We start from the raw sequence: 20664 nt of genomic DNA, 5'->3' as shown, positions 1-20664 counted from the left end.
ATGTTTCAGGACTTAAAAGGGCAATTAGAGCCCAGCTCTGCTCATTCATCAGAATTCAGATTATGTAGTAGAGTACATAATTATGACATGATCAGAACAAAACAAAGTTTAACAGGAAGAGCAGTTAGTAAAAAGAAGCTGTGCCCATCTTTATTGAACAGAGAAGAAAAATCTAACATTTAGCAGACAAGCTGAGTTAGTGCTATAAGAAGATAGGGGAAAACTATGTCAGAATATCTAAACTTCAGAGGGCAAAGTAGATATAAGAAGGTGGATATCATCATCAAAATCATCAAAATTGAATTAGATTGTTTTCTAGAAAAGGAACTCAGTTTGGTCCGTGGACCAAAAAAAAAAGTTTTCACTCTTGGAAGAAATGGATTTGACTTGCTGTGCACTTAGTATTAAACTTTCTAAATCCTTTTTTCTAACCTATAACATGGGAATAATAATACATAATTGTGTTGCTGTACACGTTGTGAGAATTCAGTAAGATACTGGTAGAGAGAGCTTTCCAGTGTGTGGTAAGCAGTAAAAGTTCAATGTGTATTGGCTACATTTATTTCTGACATTGCCAAAGAAAGATAAGTGAAAAAGTAGAAGGTTCTTGGAGAAGGAGATATGCTTTAAATGTTGTAAAATATGTCCACTCCTAAAAACTTGACTGAGTACAGACCCTCAGACTTTGGGTGGTCATCCCAGTCTCTGAGGCTCAGCCTAGGTCATCTGCCAGACTCCACGGATATCTTTCTCTGTCACCTCACTTTGTGAGTGGAGGGAAGGGGGCCAAAGGGCAGCATAATTGTAACCATAGGGCACAGGCATGATCAAGTATAGCTGGGCTTACAAATCACCAGAAAGGTCCTTTCCCAATTCAGAAAAGCTTTTAGGAACATTTGAAATTGAAATCCCCATTAACCTTGAAAGCAGGCAATTAGTAATGCAGATATTAAGCCACCTCATAAAGGAAAAAGAAAAAGATCAACTCATTTTTAAAAAACCTTTGAGATAAACAGACTTTGCCAGGAACATCTAGGCTCTTCCATCTGGCCAGCCAGAACACCTGTCCATCATTCCAGCTCTTGATTTGCCACTTCCCTGCAGGCTTGGAAACATGAAAGGTCTTAAGTGCATCCAATCCAAACCACTCATTTTAACAGATGGGGAATTGAGATCTGAAGGGATCAAGATATTTTCTAAGAACACAAATTTAGTAGCAAACTGGTACAAGATCTTAGTTTCCTAATTACTTGCCTTTTTCATTCCTACCTCAAAGATTTTATTTTGACAAGGAGTATGATTCCTCTACTTCTGTCTTTTTAGATGGTGAGCTCCTTGAAGGAGGGTAAAGCACCCAGCTTTTGTTATTTCTCATTCACAGCCATAAACAGGTGATCACAAACATAGTTTTAGTCCATTCAGTCTCCTATAACAAAATATCACAGAGTGGGGATATTAGAAACAGCAGAAATTTATTCCTCACAGTTCTGGAGGCTGGGAAGTCTAAGATCACGGTATTAGCAGATTTGGTATCCGGTAAAGGTCCATTTCCTGGTTGACAGATGGAGCCTTCCTTACTTGGTAGAAGGGGGAAGGGGTCTTCCTTGGCCATGTTTTATAAAGGTCCCAGTCATGAAAACCTGCCCCCATGGCATAATCACCTCCCCAAAGCACTAACTGCTAATACCATCACCTCAACACTGAATTGTTAAGGGGACACAAACATTCAGACCAGAGCAAGTACTGTCAATTGCCCTATTACTAAGACGTGAGTAGAAAGTAGAGAAACCAGTTTGCATTTTGGCAGGAATGTTTTTTTTTTCTGTTTCACTCACATTAGACATAATTGTGCTTATAATTTTGAAAAAATCCCTAATCTCAGAATGTGGATAGAACCTGTCTAGCCTTTTTCAAATAGGCCAAATTTCATGCAAATGTGTAGAAAACGACAGACTATTTTGAGTAAAGTAACAACCCAATTGGTCTCCAATTCTGTATGGGATTAAAGGCTATTAAATAAACAAAATGCAGCCAGTATCTCATGATCCATGAGCTAGACGTAATGTTCTTATTAAATGGGTTTAATACTCTATAAACAGACTTTACATGACCTTTATCCATAAAAATCTTACAAAATGACGTTTTCCACCTTGAGTGGCTTAGCCATTCTCCCACATGAAAACACAAGCTGGACAGACACCCTCCTGTGATGCTTTCTGTTCTTTCTTACTTCTGCCATTTTATTACAGTGATAGTCTAGCACATTTAATTCTTTTCCATTATTACATCTCCTACCTCTAATTACTTGCAGATTACAATTTGTAAGAAGTCTCCTTACCTACTCAATCAAAGTCAACCCTGAAGTCACAACTGTGATTCAGAAGATCTAGGGTAGAGCCCATGATTCTGTGTTTCTAGCAAGGTCACAGATAACACTGAGGCTGCTGGTCCTCAGACCATATTTTGAATAGCAAAATACTAGAAGGTATCCCAGGATCCACTATACCTAGCCCATCGGAACCATTCCTGCCTCATTCCCCTTCCTCAGCAACAACTTTACTTAATTGTTTTAAATGACTTCTGTGTGTTTATTTTCAATGAATATATGATTGTAGTGTTATGAAAAAGAAAAAATGGTGTCATCCATTGACCCTTTTAAAAACAAAAAGGGTCAATTTGCACTGTATTGTACCAGCCCCTAGGGATACAAAGATAGGTAACATATAATCTTATTTGGAGTTAGATGTCTTGGTCCACAGTTCACTAGCTGATTGACCTTAGGAAAACTATCTGATCAGTTTATGTTAGTTTTCTTCTTTTATAAAATAATAATGTTCACCTTATTAGACAGTGTGAGTTTAAAACAGAACAATGTATGTAAACTCATACTCTAAAACATACTACATATATAAGAATGTTTGACATGCGTATTGTTATAATATTGATATTATCATTATTAATCTGTTTAGGCTCTTCTCATACACTACAAATATACAAAAAATGAGTGTTTAGCATAGTTCTTTACACTCTATATAATTTAAATTCTTTTTCATTAAATGTCTTATTTCTTTTATTCCCATCCTTGTATAAGCACCCCAGAACATTTCCACAGGGAAAAAACTGAACCAGATGGATGGTAGAACAAATCCTCCTGAAATCTCTGCCCTGAGTGGTCTATCACTGCAATGTTAAAGGACTCCTCAAATTGAATAAGCTACCTCATTTCCCTGTGATCCTTTCTTCCATTGATCTTGGAACACTTCCCACAATCACTCTTTGAATGAGTGAATTAATATTAGGGTTTGACATTTGTTTAGTACAAGAAAATAATGACAAGTTTGAGAACTAGGGCTATAACCTATATTCTTTTTTTCCTTCATGAAAAATTTCATTGCCCTGAGGCAGGGCAACCACCCATCACAGCCCCTCAAAGGTATTCTGAGGCCTTTAAACTGTGCCTTGGATGCACTATGGTTTGTACACCTGTTCCTTAAGAATCGTGGCCACAGGTGTAATTGACACTAATTAGCCCTTCCCACTCCAGGCCCCCCCACAGGGCCAAAGGCTAAATAAGACTAAAATGCATTCTGCCTCTGAGGGTGGCAGAGGTGAGTGACATGATTTGCCAAAAGGTGGAGAGGAATTTCAAGCTTTCTCTGTTGTTCCTGTCTCCCTTTCATCTCTTCAGCTCTGATGGTACACTGTACTTAACATTTCTAGGGACTGTCAATCCAGCACCACATCCACTTAGGCTGAGGCATGGCCACCCATGTGGCTTTCAGACCACAGGACACCTGAAATATTGCTAAACCTAGAACCCTAGGGCATCTCTTCCCATTGCCTTCTTCCCCAGGTGCTGTTCCTGCCACCACAGACAAGATTAACAAGAAGGTTATATTTAAACTTCCAAGAGGCACTGCTGTGCCATTATGGGTCTATTTAAAATCCTCCGGGCAGCTGCAGTACATAATAACAAATCAGCAGGAGGGAGGGAAGAAAGGGAGGAGAAGGGAAGGAGGAGGGGAGGTGGTCTGGAGCATCCTGGATTGTTTCTGTGAAAAATGTTCTGTCAAAAGATGGCAGGGGGTAAAGGCAAGTTAAAGATGCCACCCAGAGAGAGAGAAAGAGAGAGAGTGGGAGAATGAATGGAGAGAACGTGCTAAACAGGGCTGGGGAGGAACTTAGGATCCTAATATGAAGAACTGCCAGACCTAAAACCTCATTGACTGCCTGGAAGATGTCACAGCTCCACATTACTCCACTTCTCCCAGGGGACCCTACTGAACAATCCCAGCCATCCCTTCAGCATTGACAAATGATCGGTACTAGAATATAAAGTGCTCTGATAATACAAAAAGCTCTGGAATACAAAGCAGTTCCCATAAACCCAATGGAGACATGCCATTTTCCTCCTGGATCCAGCATCTAATAATTCACGCAGTGGGAGGTCCCTGCCATGTTCCCTTAGAGAACATTCTCTATTGAAACAGCCTTAGAACCAGATGACTTACATACAGTGGGCTCTGAAACACCCACCCCAGTTTCTGCTATCTTTGCTGGGTCGGAGCATAAGTCTTTTTTACCATCTACCAGCCTTCTACCAAAGTCCTGTGGATACTAAGAATGTTTACAATGTTCCTTCAGCAATAGAACACAATCACATTCATTTTCATCTTCTAGCCCCTCTTTCATTGACGGTATTTGTTAATCTTAGTTTGACTGACACTATCCATACACCAGACTGGGTTTTACTACTCTTTGCTAAAGCTGCTTTAAAGTTACCAATGTTTTTCCTGATTTTTTCCCTCATGTATAAGTGTACTTCAGTCTAGTTATTAAATCTCCACTAATTGTCTAAACTATCACCCCTTGGTTTTTCCACATAGTATTAACAGCTCTGAATTCCCAAGCACAGAAATTGTAAGACAAAACAAACAGGGCATTCCTGTCCAGCATACTGTTAAAATGAAGATAATAATTATACCTTACTGGATTAATTTTGTTGCTATGGATGATCAAAATGATGTCATAGGTTATGTTATTTACCATGAACATAAGTCATAAGACTTGGATGTCCACAATGATTCAATAAACCAAATAAATATCAAAAACTCACTTTCTATTGCACTTTCTAAACACCAGGCCATATTATGATGTAAATATGTAATTAAATGATGTAATTGATGTAAGATGCAAGGCCTATCTATGCTATCTACCTAAAAGAGAATATTCTAGTAGATCAGCAAGTGTTAAAAGTTTATACAAATTATTAAGAATAATTTTTTCAAGGGGATTTATCTTCTTTTTCTTGTTTCTGGTTGAATGCCTAAGAAGTGGAAGATTTATAAAATTATCTGTCCCTTCAAAATGAAGAATAGCCAAACAATACACACAATTTGTAACAAATCAAAACCTGCCATATCAACACATATTGATTGTAAACATTGATTTAATATTGTTCTATATAATAACAGTAAATGTCCCTATATCAAAAATTGACACATGATTTATTATCTAGTATCAATGTCCTTCTTTTGTCATTCCTATGAACATTAGGAGCTCAAAAGATAAGATTTCCCAAAAAGAAAAAGAGTAAGAAGTTAGGAAAGTAACTGTAGGATGTGCTACAGTCTCTGAGGAGACAGACACATGTATATTGTCCTAGTTGGGCCTACAGAAATAGATTCACCATCCAATATGAAAACAAATTGTCTCAGCCAAATGAAAATTATTTTCTCAGTAAGAAATACAGCAGGGCCCTTTACACTCCAAAGAATTCCTTCTAGTGAGGTGCTCAATGAAGCACCTCAATAATAATTCCAAGGTGTCAGACAGGAAAAACTTCAATGAAACAAAAGAAATGCAGCCCCGAATTGTCCCTTACTCAGCCTCCACCTGAACTTTTGCTGACCACTCAGATCATTACCAGAATTCCTAACTTCCTTTACTCACTATCTTACATGTCATCCATCTTTTGTTGGATTAATCATTTTAGTCTGGTCCAGGGAACTGCTTTGAGCTCTGTATACATGGCTTAGACAAGACCTGTTACCTATACTCTACTGTCTGTACTAAGTCTGGGTGAGCAGACAGGGAACACTCACCTTGGTTCACCCATCCTATTTGTTTGGTACCCATTCATTCACACACCTACCAGATGCTTACTGAGTCCCTCCTTTGTGCTAGGTACTCAGGATACAAAAAAGAATGAGAGCTGATCCTGCCTTGAAGGAGTTTGCAGTCTAGCCAAAGAAACAAATGTAAACAAAGAATAATACTCTACTAAATGAAATCATGATGACACACACAAGGGAAAATAAAAAGACAGCTTCCATTTGAAAGTACCTACCAGAACAAAAAGTAATTCACAAAAGCAAAATATCAAATAAAATAAAATTTCCAGTAAGTACATTTTAAAAGTTCAACTTTGCTAATAAATCAACTAAATAGAACTCTTTCAAATGCAAGCAGTGTAACGTCATCTTTTGTACCCATCTATGAATCTGAAATGAAAAAAAGAAATCTAAACAATAACATTTTATCTTCTTAAATATGCAAAGATTTTTTTCTTTATTGCAAAGATAAGGGAAGTGGATACTCTTATATGTACTATTGATAAACACACAGATTAGTTTAAACTTTCTAAAGCCCAGTTTGATTATAAATATACCAAATGACAAAATGTTGACATTATTTGACCAATTTCAGCTCTGCAAATTTATACTGAAGAAACAACCTAGGAGAGACAAAAAGATTTATCTGCAAGGATACCCATCATTATATTGTTTGTAAAATCCCTCAATTTAAAAATAATATAAAATATTGAACAGTAGGGGATCGGTTAAACTGCAGAATTTTATGCAGCCATTAGAAATTATACCGATGGATGTTTTTGATGGGAAAGGATAATCATGTCCATGAATAAACACAAAAGAATTTACACATATCTCCCCATATAAATAGAAAAGGATGGATACAAAACAATATATGTAGTAAGACCTCCTTGTTATGTTATATAACACACAGAGGGGCTCGGGTTGCTAACTACTATCTGGTGAGAATGTATGTGTTTTTTCCTTGTCTCCTAGTTTTTCTCCAATGTGTATGTATTGCTTTTGTAACAAGAAAAATGATTACAGTGATACAGTTGACCATCCATCAGCATGAGTTTGAACTGTACAGGCCACTCATATGCACCTTTTCTCCTGCCTCAGCCACCAGGAGACAGCAAGGTCAGCCCCTCCCCTCCACTTCCTCCGCCTACTCAACTCGAAGAGGATGAGGGTGAAGATCTTCATGATGCGCCACTTCCAACTAATGAATAGTAAGTATATTTTTTCTTCCTTAGGATTTTCTTGGTAACATATTCTTTTTCCTAGCTTATTTTATCCTAAGAATATAGTATATAATGCATATAGCATACAAAATATGTGTTAATCGACTGCTTATGTTATGTGTAAGGCTTCTGGCCAACAGAAGGCTATTACTAGTAATTAAGTTTTTGAAAGGCAAAAGTTATATATGAATTTTCAACTGTGTAGGAGGCCAGTGCCCCTAAACCCCACATTGTTCAAGGGTCAGCTGTACTTTAGCTTCAAAAGAAGACAAAGTCCCTGTTATGGGCCAGGCACTGGGCCGGGTTCTGTGCATACACTCTCTCTGCTAGTCACAGCACTACCATGGATTCCGGAGATGAAGTCACCCACCTAGCCCAGACAATTAGTGCCTAGCAGAGTAGAGATTAGAAGTTATGATCCAAAACTCCGGTTCCCCTCCCATTCTGGCTAGTCCATTACACTTGTTCCCTAAAATGAAACTTAAAAATAAAATCTATGTTACTATATTTTTAAAAATTTTTCCACGTAAACCAAACGAAAACACCTTTTCAACCAATGTAAAAGCTATAATAAAATTCAGGAGATTGTGAATAGACATAAAAATACTTTTAAAAGGATTCTTCCACTTTATACTTGAGCACACAGCAAATCACTCTACACCCTGCGGTGAGAGGGGACCAGGGTGGGGAAATGGAGAGAGGAAAATGAAGACAGACTCATGCGGGAACAAAACGTGCATGGGCTAACTCACAGCCAAGTCTAAACCGATGTCAAAAGCCAATCCAAATGGGCATTTGCCTTTCTGCCTGTGAGCCTGAAGCTTTTTTTGCCCCAATCAGCCATTTTATGCCCCTGTTTCTATTTCAAGTATAGTACATGGAACTATATGTGCAAAATATGAATCGCCACTTCACTAAGTGCTTTATTCATTACTACCCATCTTTCTATTTCTCTGAACTTGCCAAGTTGCATCTTTTCATTAAAATATGTACGCCTGGGTGGTCAGGTTTAAACCTGTCTATTTTTGTTCTCCTTTCTTATCTCTCTGTGTCTTGTGGTTTCTACAGATCTCTTTTCTTTTTATTAGTGAGATATTATTTTTAGATACGAAATCTTTTAAATGCTGTTTTAATCCTCCATGGCCTTTTTTTTTTTTCTTTTCTACCCTACACTGCATTACTTCCATTTTATTAAATTGATTTTCATTCTCTGCTTTTCTCACATCTTAGGAAGATCAGTGCCTTGTTAGTATCTGAGATTATTATTCCTAAAATTTTTGCTTAGATGTATTCTTATGCTTGTTAGGTTCTCCACTGTCATCTAGGGTTCATTACACTATAAGCACACCTAGGTTTTACTCCTTTCTCATATATCTCTTTCAACACAAAGCCCAAAGCAGGACACCTGAAGTCCTCATTCTTGAAAATTGTAACATTTTTATATTTGGTCACGGTGGTGCCTGCACCTACAGCCCTCCTCTTTGTCCTTGTCCTGGCCCAGGGAATCCATGGGCTTCAAATACCCTCTTCTCCAGCGTGCTCTCTCTAGTCATACTAATTAAACCTTCCTTCTGAATTCATGCACAATAGTTAGGGAGCCCCTGCAGTGTTTCTCATAGAGGTTTACATAACATACACTTGATTACGTCTTCTCTCCACCGATAAATTCTAAACGCCATGAGGTCTAGAAAAGTGTCTTGCAGCAATAATGCCTTGCTTATAATAGGTACTTAATAAATATTTTTAAATGATCGAGCAAATGGAGCAACTGGGCTTCTCTAAGATCATGGTCACAAGGGCTGAGAGGAATGTGGACACAGTGGTGCCTTGATCCACGAATACGTCACTGTGCTAGCCTAGAGTTCATGGTCATTAAGGCACCCTCTGTCTTATGCCCAAAACACTCCCATAGTCTTACTGCTTGATTATTAATTTCAATCTGATCTGGACTTGATTTAATTTTCTCTATATGCATTTTATTTAGGAGTCAATTTATTTCATCTTTTAATAATTATACAGTACTTTATGTTTGGAAAGAGTTCTGTAATCATTGATTAGTTATTCTTCTGTGAGACAGATCAGTATTCTCATCTCTATTTCATAATTAGGGTTATAGCTCTTTTACAATTTGTCTAGCAGACTTTTGGAGTTTCACAAGGTCCTGCTTCCCCTCCCCCCAAAGAAATTGAAGCCTACAAGGGTTCAACAACTTACCTAGGGTTAAAGAAAAAGCCAATATTAAAACCTGTAGCTACTCAGCTTCTTGTCCACAGATTAACCAACCTCACCATATTTCCTACCCCAAACCAGAGACCAGCATAAGATAACCATAAGAAAAACTTGAAAGTCAAAATTTTAAATAGCTATCTGAAACTACAAGAGTGGTATTGTTTTGTTCTCTGAAAGTAATGTTCTTCCATGCTAACTGCAAGTACAAGAAAAAGGAAGATGCCTGAATTCCCACTGTAAAGTGTTTGTTTTTCTAAGAAGCAATAAGCCTGCAGACTATTATCACTTATGTTATTAAAAACCTAAAAATACTTCAAATTCTTTGTATTTATCTTTAATTGACAAATAAAAATTATATGTATTTATGTATACTACATAATCCTTTGATATATGTTTACATTGTGGAATGTCTAAATCCAGCCAATTAACATATACATTATTACCTAACATTTCCTTTGTGTGTGATAAAAACATTTAAAATCTATTTCTTAGCAATTTTCAAGTATACAGCATCTCGTTATTAACCATAGTTACCATGTTGTTCAACAGATTTCCTAAGCTTACTCCTCCAAGTCTAAATGAAATTTTGTGTCCTTAGACCAACATACCCCAATTCCTACAATGCTACCTCCAATAACCACCATTCTATTATCTGCTTCTATGAGTTCAAGTGTTTTAGAGTTCACAAATAAGTGAGATCAGGTGTGTTTGTCTTTCTGCACCTGGCTGATTTCTCTTAGCCTAATGTTCTGCAGTTTCATTCATCATGTTGCAAATGACAAGATTTATTTCTTTTTTAAGACAGAATAGTATTCTGATATGTAAATATACCACATTTTTTTGTATCCATTTATCCCTTGATGGACGTTTGGTTAACTCTGTACCTTGGCAACTGTAAATAATGATGCAATAAACATGGGGGCACAGCTATCTCTTTAACATATTGTTTACAACTCTTTTGGATATATGCCCAGAAGTAGGATTGCTGGGTCACGTAGCAGTTCGATTTTTAATGTGTTAAGGAACTTCTATCCTGCTTTGCATAGTGGCTGTACTAATTTGCATTCTCATCAACAGCATGCAAGGATCCCCTTTCTTCACCTTCCACAATGCTTGTCTTCTCTTGTGTTTTTCATAATGGCTATCCTAATAAGTGTGAAGTGATATATCCTTGCAGTTTTAATTCGCATTTCCCTGATGATTAGTGATGTTGAACATTTTTCCATATACTTCTTGGCCATTTCTGTCCTCTTTTGCCCATTTTTAAATCAGGTTATTCGTTTTTCTACTATTGATTGGTCAGAGTTTCTTAAAAATTCTGTATGTTTACCCCTTTTCTGATGCAAATATTTTCTCCCATTCTATAAGCGTGTCTCTTTTCTCTGTGGATTGTTTCCATTGTGGTGCAGAAGCTTTTCAATTTGATGCAGTCCCATTTGTTTCTTGTACTCTTTAAGTCATATTAAAAAAATCTTCACCCAAACCAATGTTATGAAGTTCTTCCTCTATGTTGTCTTCTAGTAGCTTCACAGTTTCTGGTGTTCAGTTTAAGTCTTTAATCCATTTGATTTGATTTTTGTATGTGTGGCGATGTAAAGGTTAAAAATACTCAGTTTAAAGTCTATCTGCCATTTAAAAGTCCTGAAAATGCCTTGCAAATTATAATACTTTACACAAATGTAAGGTCCAGCATAATGTTACCATTTATTTTCCTGCAAATCCCATTAGATTGCTTAACCTTCTTGACTTTCTGTCTTGAAATTTTGCTTGGTATTAATGAACAAGGTACAAGTTCTTTAACATTTCTGAGAATGTTTTATGAAAAACCCACCCAGCTGTGGATGGCTCCTCTGATGGCAAATTAAGAAGCAGAAAGGAAATCTAGAATCTGTTCTCCCTTGGTTTCCTTTTATCTGAGACAGAGTCTCATTCTGCTGCCCAGGCTAGAGTGCCACGGCATCAGCCTAGCTCACCACAACCCCATACTCCTGGGTTCAAGGGATCCTCTCGCCTCAGCTTCCTGGGGCTCCAATTCGCCAGATAGAAACATTTCAGGATGGTGAGTAGCTGTCGTGTGGGCAATTACATAAAGTCCTTCATGCCACTTCATATAAGAGGCCCTAGAAAAATTCTTGTGACTTTCTGCATTAGCTCACTGTTCACATTTCACTTCACGTGATGCCCTTCACCTCCCTCTCACCTTCCTCGTCTCTCTGACCACATTCACCTTGCCTTCCCTCTTCTAGTACCAGTAAGTAAGCCTTCCTAGGCGAGGACAGAATTTCACCACAGCAAAATGTGCCTCAATTTCAATCAGCAACAGAGAGGGGAAAAAATGTCCAAATTAAGCTGCTTGATTACGGAAATTAATCTTGTCATTTAGCATCCCTGTTCAGCAGAATAGGGTCTTTGATTAGCCTCCTTGTTTCAGAATATTACAAGCAGACGTTTATTAAGCAGAAAGCATTTTCTTTTTTTTTTTTTTTTTGTAGTCAGGCAAGTCAAAGGAGAAGTAAAGGTGCCAAGAGGTTTCTGGAAGAAGGCCACAAGTCCAGGACTATGTGCTATGTGCCTGCTCCCCAGTCCATGTCCCTCTGAGTAAGACTGTCATGGAACCAGGACCTCAACCAACCCACCCAGCTGTGGATGGCTCCTCTGATGGCAAATGAAGAAGCAGAAAAGAAATCTAGAATCTGCTGCCCAGGCTAGAGTGCCACGGCATCAGCCTAGCTCACTGCAACCTTAAACTCCTGGGTTTAAGGGATCCTCTTGCTTCAGCCTCCTGGGTAGCTGGGATTACAGGCACCTGCCACAATCCCGGCTAGGTGTTGTGCTGCTAGAAAAATAGGGTCTTTTCTATTTTTGTAGAAATAAGGTCTTTCTCTTGTTCAGGCTGGTCTCAAGCTGCTGTGCCCAGCCTTTGTTATCCTTTCAATGAAGGAATAATCCCCTTGACCTAGAGACAAATGATGACTTGGATGGCACTATATACTGTAAAGTTCATTGCATATATGTGGAGAATCTGCTACCTTTGTAGGGCCATACGCTCTAACAGCTCCGAACTAGGGTACTATCTAGAATGAGAAAGGCTTAACGATTATATAAAGGTTGCTAAGTGCTTTTGTGGGGAGTTCTCTCTCTCCCATCAGTGTGCCCTGGCATTTTTAAATTGTGAAGGGGCACTATCTGGTGGGGGTGATTTTTTGCCTAGCCCATCTTCTAAGTCTCAGAGTTTCTGGGACTACTTTAAGTTTGGTAGTAAAAGAGGCAGTTAGGTGCGACCTGCTCCAAATTCACACAACTTTCTAGTAGAAGGGCTTTTCCAGGGCTGAGACCTTGACCTAAACCCCTCCAGAGGAAGCCTAGCACAGAACAATGAAGCAATTTAATGCAGAAGCCCCTACACTTGACTAGAATGACTCACAATGGTTGCAGGCCTCCTGAGCCCTAGAGGTCAGAGCTCAGCCTACCACCAACCAATAGATAAGACAGTGCTAATGAAAGCACAGACAGTGAGAGTAAGATGGAGTCTGTCCAGCTAGGGCAGACGTGACACAGCTGGTCTGGTCGGTGTAGGCCCTGCCTGACCTTGACTCCCTGTCTCTCATTCTTACTGTTTTATAAATTTAGCTTCCACCCTAAAGATGCCTATCTCCAATAGTTTAGGTGGATTGATTTAGGAGATTAACTTATATATTGAAATGTTGTTTTGGGTCATGGGTTATACTGATTATTGTTTACTATGGATCATGGGTTCTGCTGATTATTGTTTAACACGAGAGTTAACATGGTCTTCACTTTGACCTTAAATGTATAAAACTGTAATGTTAGAAATGGAAGATCAGAACAGTGTTAGAGAGGCTACTCTGACTATTCTCCAGAACCTCAGCCTTCTGACAAAATTTGGTGGACCTATGCCCATCTCTGTGTATTGGCTGACAGTGCCAGGCAGCCAGATTCTCTTTGTCCAGTAATACTAGGAGAAAACCAGTCATTGACAAAGATGAAACAAAACAAAAACAGCCTGACAATAGTCTCTGTCTTCTTTAGTTGGACCTAACTTTTCCTTAGACTAAAAGCAAAGCAATGTAATTAGTTCTTGAATAATACCAGTCTCAGAAAAATTAACTTTCTAACTTCCCAAATAAGCTCACCACTCAACCTCAACTCACTAAGAGGCAGCATGGTGTGCCTGGTAGGAAGACCATGAGGTTTAGGGGCCAAGATGCCTTCCATCAAGTCCTGGACACTACCCACTAATCATTTTGCCAGGACTGTCTCTGAGCTTTGGGGTCCTCATTTATAAAATGAGAATAATAATAACCTCATTGTGGGGCTTTTATAAAGGTTAAAAGAGATTATAATGTATGCCTGGTATATAATTCTACAAATGATATTAAAAAACAATGGTAGGTACTATTATTCAAAACCCTACAATCTTACTGTAAGACAGAGAGCCACTTGCAAAGATGAAGAACTCACAAAGTGAAATATTAGCCCTAGCAGTGGTCACCAGGAAGGTTGATTTTAAAAAAGTTTAAGGAGGTGTGGTGGGGGGAGGAGAGAACTAAGCAAAGCCCACTGGAAGATGAGTTCCTCAAAGATGAGAATACGCTGTGAGTAGCAGCACCAAATGAATGCCGAAGAAGTGGGTAAACCTATCTAAATTGATCTCTTGTTCAGTGAGGAGCCCTTGCCCCCACCTCCTGAACTTCACCCAGCACTTGGAGTACTCTTTGGTAAACATAAAGCCCTCCAATCCCTTCTCTGCACACTTAGGATGTGATCAAGATATCCAAGTCTTCCCTGTGGGCCTAGTTTGCTCCCTGACCTATCTCTGCTCCTCCTGTTCCTCCTCCAGGAGCCCTTCTGGCTCTTCTTTGAACTGTCAAACTCACCCCCGCTCCATGGTGTCTCTGCTTGCTGTTCTCTGAGCTTAGAAAGCTCCTCATTCCTTTGAGCCTTAGCTCAAACACCATCCTTTCCTATTCATGCTGCTTAAACGAGCTGCCTTCCCAATCTCCGTTATTCATTCCCAACTTACATGCTTAATTCCATTCCAAATCATATTTTTTTTCTATTTTCTGTGTATCTCTCCTACTGGAAATTTCCTAAAAGCAGGGATTCTGTCCTGTTCATTCAGCCTCAAGATCTCTATCCCATAATGGGCATGTAGTAAAAATATGTTGAATAAATGTAGTTGAACAAACGCATGGTTATTCTAAGGGGTTTTAATAATGTGCATGGAGCCTGCGTATTTTGCCAGCAGCCTGCCTCCTTGAGTATTAGCCCTGAGAAGCAGAATAATACCCATTACTACTAAATGAAAAATCAGTTTGTGTGTCCATATCCCACTCCACACTGAACCTGGAGGCAGACCCTGTGTCCTCTTTCTTAATGGTTTTTGCATTCCTAATACCTATTAGGTATTGTCTGACTGAATGGTTGATTTCTCTGAACTATCAGGTGCATCAGAGGAACAAGAAATAATACTCACTCTTTGCTATTATCAACATATCCACATCCCAGGTAAGGTGCTCATATTGTATCACAGAAACCCTGTCTTCTCCTCCCTTCTGACACCCCTAGGACATCTCCACAAATACTGTTCTACCTCCTGATGTGAACGTCTGACTTTATGAATTGAACTAAGGTACCAGAGAGCAATAAAACATTCGTTACACGTCACATTGAGGAGGATTAATTTATTGGGTGCAGTAGCTAAATTCACTTATCTGATCATTAGCCATTGCCACCTACAGTAACTGGCCAAAAACAGAGCTGCAACTTCAGTAAAATGGACATCAGATGTGTCTAAGTATTTGTGAAGGGGATAATAAGGTAGATGCCAGTATGAAAACCAACTCTGTTGTTCTAGTCCCATTCTGCAAGGAACAAGCCTTATTTCCAGATAACAAAGGTCCTCCCTATGCCAGTGCAATGACATTCTTTACAATATGACTTACCTGAGTGTTACAAGCATTTTCCTTCATAAAGAAGAATACTCTGGGGCGGCGCCTGTGGCTCAGTGAGTAGAGTGCCGGCCCCATATGCCGAGGGTGGCGGGTTCAGGCCCAGCCCCGGCCAAACTGCAACAAAAAATAGCCGGGCGTTGTGGCGGGCCCCTGTAGTCCCAGCTGCTTGGGAGGCTGAGGCAAGAGAATCGCGTAAGCCCAAGAGTTAGAGGTTGCTGTGAGCTGTGTGACGCCACGGCACTCTACCCGAGGGCGGTACAGTGAGACTCTGTCTCTACAGAAAAAAAAAAAAAAAAAGAAGAAGAATACTCTGGGCTTTATATAGAAGTTGCAGGATCTGGCAACTACTGATTGGAGAGCAGAGATTGGAAAATGACACTAAAGCTTCTGGTTTGGGACTAGGGACAGAGATCATCTTTTTTTTTTTTTTTAATTTATTATTAAATCATAGCTGTGTACCTTAATGCAATCATGGGGCACCGTACACTGGTTTTATATACCATTTGACATATTTTCATCACACTGGTCAACATAGCTTCCTGGCATTTTCCCAGTCCTTATGTTGAGATATTTACATTCTACATTTATTAAGTTTCACATGCACTGAGGTCATCTTTTAATGGATATAAAAGATAGAGAGGGGAATATATAAATGTGGAGTAGGCATCCTGAGGCTGGGGTTTAGGAATGGGCCTCCAGCGATCCATAAATCCTCTAAAACTGCATGCAGAATTTGGTAAGTAGATGCATATCTGGAAAAGGGGGTCTATAGCTTTTGTTAGGTTCTCAAAGGACTCCATGACTATGGCCACTGTTTTACAGAAGTCTCAAAAGAAAATAAAAAGTACAAATGTCCCATGACTCTTAAGATATGCTAGTGTTCACAGACAGGGTCAAATTTTTCAGTTAATCAATCCAATCTCCCTAGGAACCAATTCAATATTTAGTAAGCCCCAAACTACATATAAGACACCTTGTGGCACCACTTCTTCCAGGTATATGCCCAACAGAAGAAAATGCAAGAAAGTGTTAAGATGCTTTTCTTCTACATGGGGATAAAATTCTTAACAAAATGTTGACCAAAATAACTTCGGGGATCAAAAATTGAGTTTTATTTATCTATGATATTAGCATTTCTCCCAACCTCTATTTTCCATCTGAATGTATGTTCTTTCTTTGAAAATTTTCCTCTCCCCATCTTCAACTAAACCTATTTCAACTTTGAACATTTTCCATGAACAAAATTCTGCTATAGTTCTTTGTATTCAATAAAGGAAAGTGGATATACAAGCCAACAAATAAAAAGTACAAATGAAATAAAGAATTCAGGGTTTTTATTCTATTAAATCTGAAGAAGCTGTAAAAGATTAGATCTTAATGTTTGAAAGAAATGGAAAAGAGGAAGAGAACTAAGAAAATGATTGGTAAGATCAGATATATTGATTGGGGTATCTGTTACAGACTCAAGATATTTAAAATCATGAAACCATTTGCAGTAGGAATGAAAAGACAATGGGCTTTTCCATAAAGTAACAACTGCAGAGACCAGTAAAGGCATTTCATGAAGCATGAAACAATGCTATACAGACAGTATTAGCACTTACAATAAGGTAAGTAACTGGAAAGTTTGCGGAAATTTTATGTTAAACTTGAAATAAAAAGTAAAGTATAGACCAAGCAATAAAGCTATTTAGAGTCACCCATTTGAAAACTGAGTATCAGAATTATGATATAAGGGTAGAATATGAGTGAGGCAAAAATGGGAACCAGATGGCAAAGGAAGCACGTGAGAATATTGTAAATGCCAAACACTGCTACACTTCTGGAACTCTGGGTACCAAGAATTGGAAACAGGATAAGGATAAAATGTTTAGTAGCAGCAATAACAGCAGCAGCAGCAGCAGCAGCAGCAACAGCAGCAAAATAATAGTAACGGCATAGCTGACATTAACGAGCACTTACTATGTGCCAGTGCCTTATACACACCCTCATTTCATCCTATGACCACACTACAAGGTTCCATAGCAGATGAGGAAGCTGAAGCTCAGAAGGATGAAGGCACTTACCCAAGGTCATTTTGATGGGAATTAGATCCAATGTGCTAATTCATTCAATAAGACGCAAAAGGAGTGAACAATTCAGAATTCATTCTTTTTTTTTAGACAGAGCACACAGCAATAAAGTCATGTCCAATCTCACAAAACAGGCAACACAATTAGCCTGTTTGAGTTGTTTCCTTTTTATCCTGGCCTTGCTTTATTTGGTTGAATAGCCTCGCGTTTGGAGAAATTTGAAAATCACAAGACTAGCAGTGCGTGTGCTCTGTGCACATGTGTTCTCATGCACCACCAGTTGAGTCTTCAGATTGACATGGGCAATGACTCAGAGGTGGAAATGTGAACGTGACACCTCTTGAGGATTCCCCAAATGGCCCCTTTTGGGGGAAATAGGAAAGTTACCATAGACAAAGAGTCATAAGGAAGGAAACAGCAGAAATTTAAAGTTGAGGTTAAATATTTGGGTTTCTGGGGAACCTGCACGGTTTTTAGATTTAGGAACTCAATACCTAATGTACTAAACTCCTTCAAAAGATGGAAAGGCTGGCAAATGACAGCTTTCCTGGTTAGTGCTTTCCTCGGTATGCCCTAATTCTCAGTGAGGGGAACTCCAAAGAGAGAGAAGACCCAGGTCAGATAGATCTCAAGGGCTGACATTTAGCATGCAAGTTGGCTAGACAGTCAGCAAAGAAAAGAATTGCTACAAAGCAAGTGGGGTGTGTGTGTGTTTGTGTGTGCATGTAACGTTATTTTATACGTTCTGGTGGTGGTGTGTGTGTTTGTGTGTGCATGTACGTTATTTTATACGTTCTGGTGGTGGTGTGTATGTGTTTATGTGTACATGTAATGTTATTTTACACGTTCTGGGATTTGTAATAAAGTTTACCCGGCACCTAACAGTTACAAAACAGCCACAAGGATCAGTACCTAAGAAGAGAACTGATGAATTTCAGCAAATAATCAGAGCTGCCTCCAAGTCACTGAGCCTTTCCACTAGCTTTATAGATGTTCTCAAGGAAGTTTAAGTTCCTTAACCTATTTTTTCCTTTCTTGATCGAGTTCTCCTGTGCTTTCTGGCACCATCCAGTAGCTTCCAGTGATGACAGAAATCATCTGTGTTGTCCGGTGTGATAGCCAATAGGTACATGGGGCTAGAATTTAACTTTTAACTTTATTTAAGTAATTTAAGTTGAAATTTCAATAGCCACTAGGGGCAACTAACTATAATGGTCACTATGGCAACTTTACAGCACTAAGAGGGCCTGGATTGTGATCTTCTAGTCCTTCCTTTCTGTGAATGTTTTTTCTAACTCTTCCCTTAACTTTCATCACTTTTATTTTTTTTTAAATCAATCTTTAAATGTTGATCTTGATACTCTAGATCTTGTTTATACTGCATCTAAATCTTAGGTTAAAAACATAGAAAATTGCCCTTGTACAGTCAAAAACAGTACAATATCAGCAATTTACATGGTTCAACTTTATATAATGTAACTCAGACTTCTTATGCACTTAGGAACCTCCTGTGGCTGAATGAATAAAAGAACAGATAACTAAATATTGGTTGAATAAATAAGTGATAATGTCAGGTGGGCAATCAATGTTGTGGTGCTCAAGGCACCTATTGGTGATGAGTTTAAACCATGAGGCCAAAACTTCTAAAATAAAAAACCTACTATAGGCATGTGTTTCAGCCCTGAATTTAGTGAAGGCACCCTTCAAAACAGCACAAAAACATACAGGAACTTCTGACACTGTAAGGTTAAAACAGTAACTGCTTATCTAGGGATTCATTAATTCCTTCAGTGAAAAACGATTCACAATAATAAAGGGTGGGTTTTTATTGAGGAGGGAAATGGAGTCCATTAAAGAAGGAAATTCAGGGATATGTACTAGGGAAACTTGAAGAGACAATAGAAAAGATATATTCACATTCAAGGGCCTTTGGGAATGTTTCTGTGTGTAATGAGAACTGGAGCAGTAAAAAAAAAAAAAAAGAAAAAAGATTGCTAGTTCTTAAAGTCTAGCAAAGTAAACTCTCCCTTCAAACCCCCTTGCCTGGTGTTATTTGCGAAAGCCCATCGTGCCTGTCTTTGAAGTGGGAAGGTAGGGTTAAAATCCTCTGTGAGTTCTTTCTCCCATTCTAAAAATGTGCCTGTAGACTTCAGCTTTTTTTTTCTTCTGGTACTTATATTCATGGGCTTCATTTGACGTCATTCCTTACACAACAATCTTTCCATTAAAAGAACACAAGTAGGTGAACCAACACCCCATGTCAGGAGACCAATACACATGCACATATGCCCACACACACACACACACACACACCTGCAGTTCCCCAGGTATTAAATGATGCCACAAACCCACTGCCAGCAAGGCATACAGTTGGGAGGCATCTGCACAGTGAAAAATAATTTACAGCTATTCATCCCTGACCTTTCATCTGACTCTCATTTGTGAACAGTAGCACACATGCACCAGTCATAGGAAGGGTGCAACCACCTTAAGTGGCTAGATATAAGGGATAACAGGTTCCTAAAGGGCAGATCCTGCACCTATAGTTCAAGAGATTAAAAAATATATAGGTACAAGGAACTAACATCTACATTACTGAGGGATTTAACAGTGCTACAAAATGGAACCCAGAAAAGTGCGTGCTTGTGGAAATGGCAACTGATATACAATAAAACTATTCTCTTCATCCTTTGGGAAAATGCACAGAAAATTTAAGGTTCTGGGTTTCTTCTAGTGTTTTGAACTAGGTTCCTTTTTTCTTTTATTATTTTCTATTTGTCCCCTCTGCCCCATTTTTAAGAACCCAGAATAATAGATTACAATGAAGTTGCCAGGATAAAGTCACAGTTTGGATAAGTTTCTGGGGCCCATGCTATATGAAGCATGGAAATTCTACTCTGGGAAGGAGTGAGCAGCAGAACCTGGTTTCCATAGCACTGCCATGGAAACAGCTCTCTGTGACTCTGTGCCTCCAGGCCCTCTGAAGCTGAAGCATTGCTCCAACACCCACCTCATACATCACACGCCCCCAACCCCCTCCCAAGTGATACAA

The 20664-nt window shown here is 38.8% G+C and overlaps 1 protein-coding gene and 1 non-coding gene across 2 annotated transcripts in view; one reads left to right on the top strand and one right to left on the bottom strand.

Moving 5' to 3' along the window:
- GRIN2B (glutamate ionotropic receptor NMDA type subunit 2B) overlaps positions 1-20664 on the bottom strand; it is a 474878-nt gene that overhangs the window by 245932 nt on the left and 208282 nt on the right. The gene's annotated exons all lie outside the window — the stretch shown is intronic.
- LOC128562953 (U7 small nuclear RNA) lies at positions 9442-9500 on the top strand. Its single transcript, XR_008373642.1, has one exon. It is a non-coding gene; the product is annotated as a U7 small nuclear RNA (small nuclear RNA).

Source organism: Nycticebus coucang, chromosome 12 (genome assembly GCF_027406575.1).
Source record: "Nycticebus coucang isolate mNycCou1 chromosome 12, mNycCou1.pri, whole genome shotgun sequence".
NCBI lineage: Eukaryota > Metazoa > Chordata > Mammalia > Primates > Lorisidae > Nycticebus > Nycticebus coucang.
Note: the sequence above shows the minus strand (reverse complement) of the source record. Positions and strands in the feature narration are given on the sequence as shown.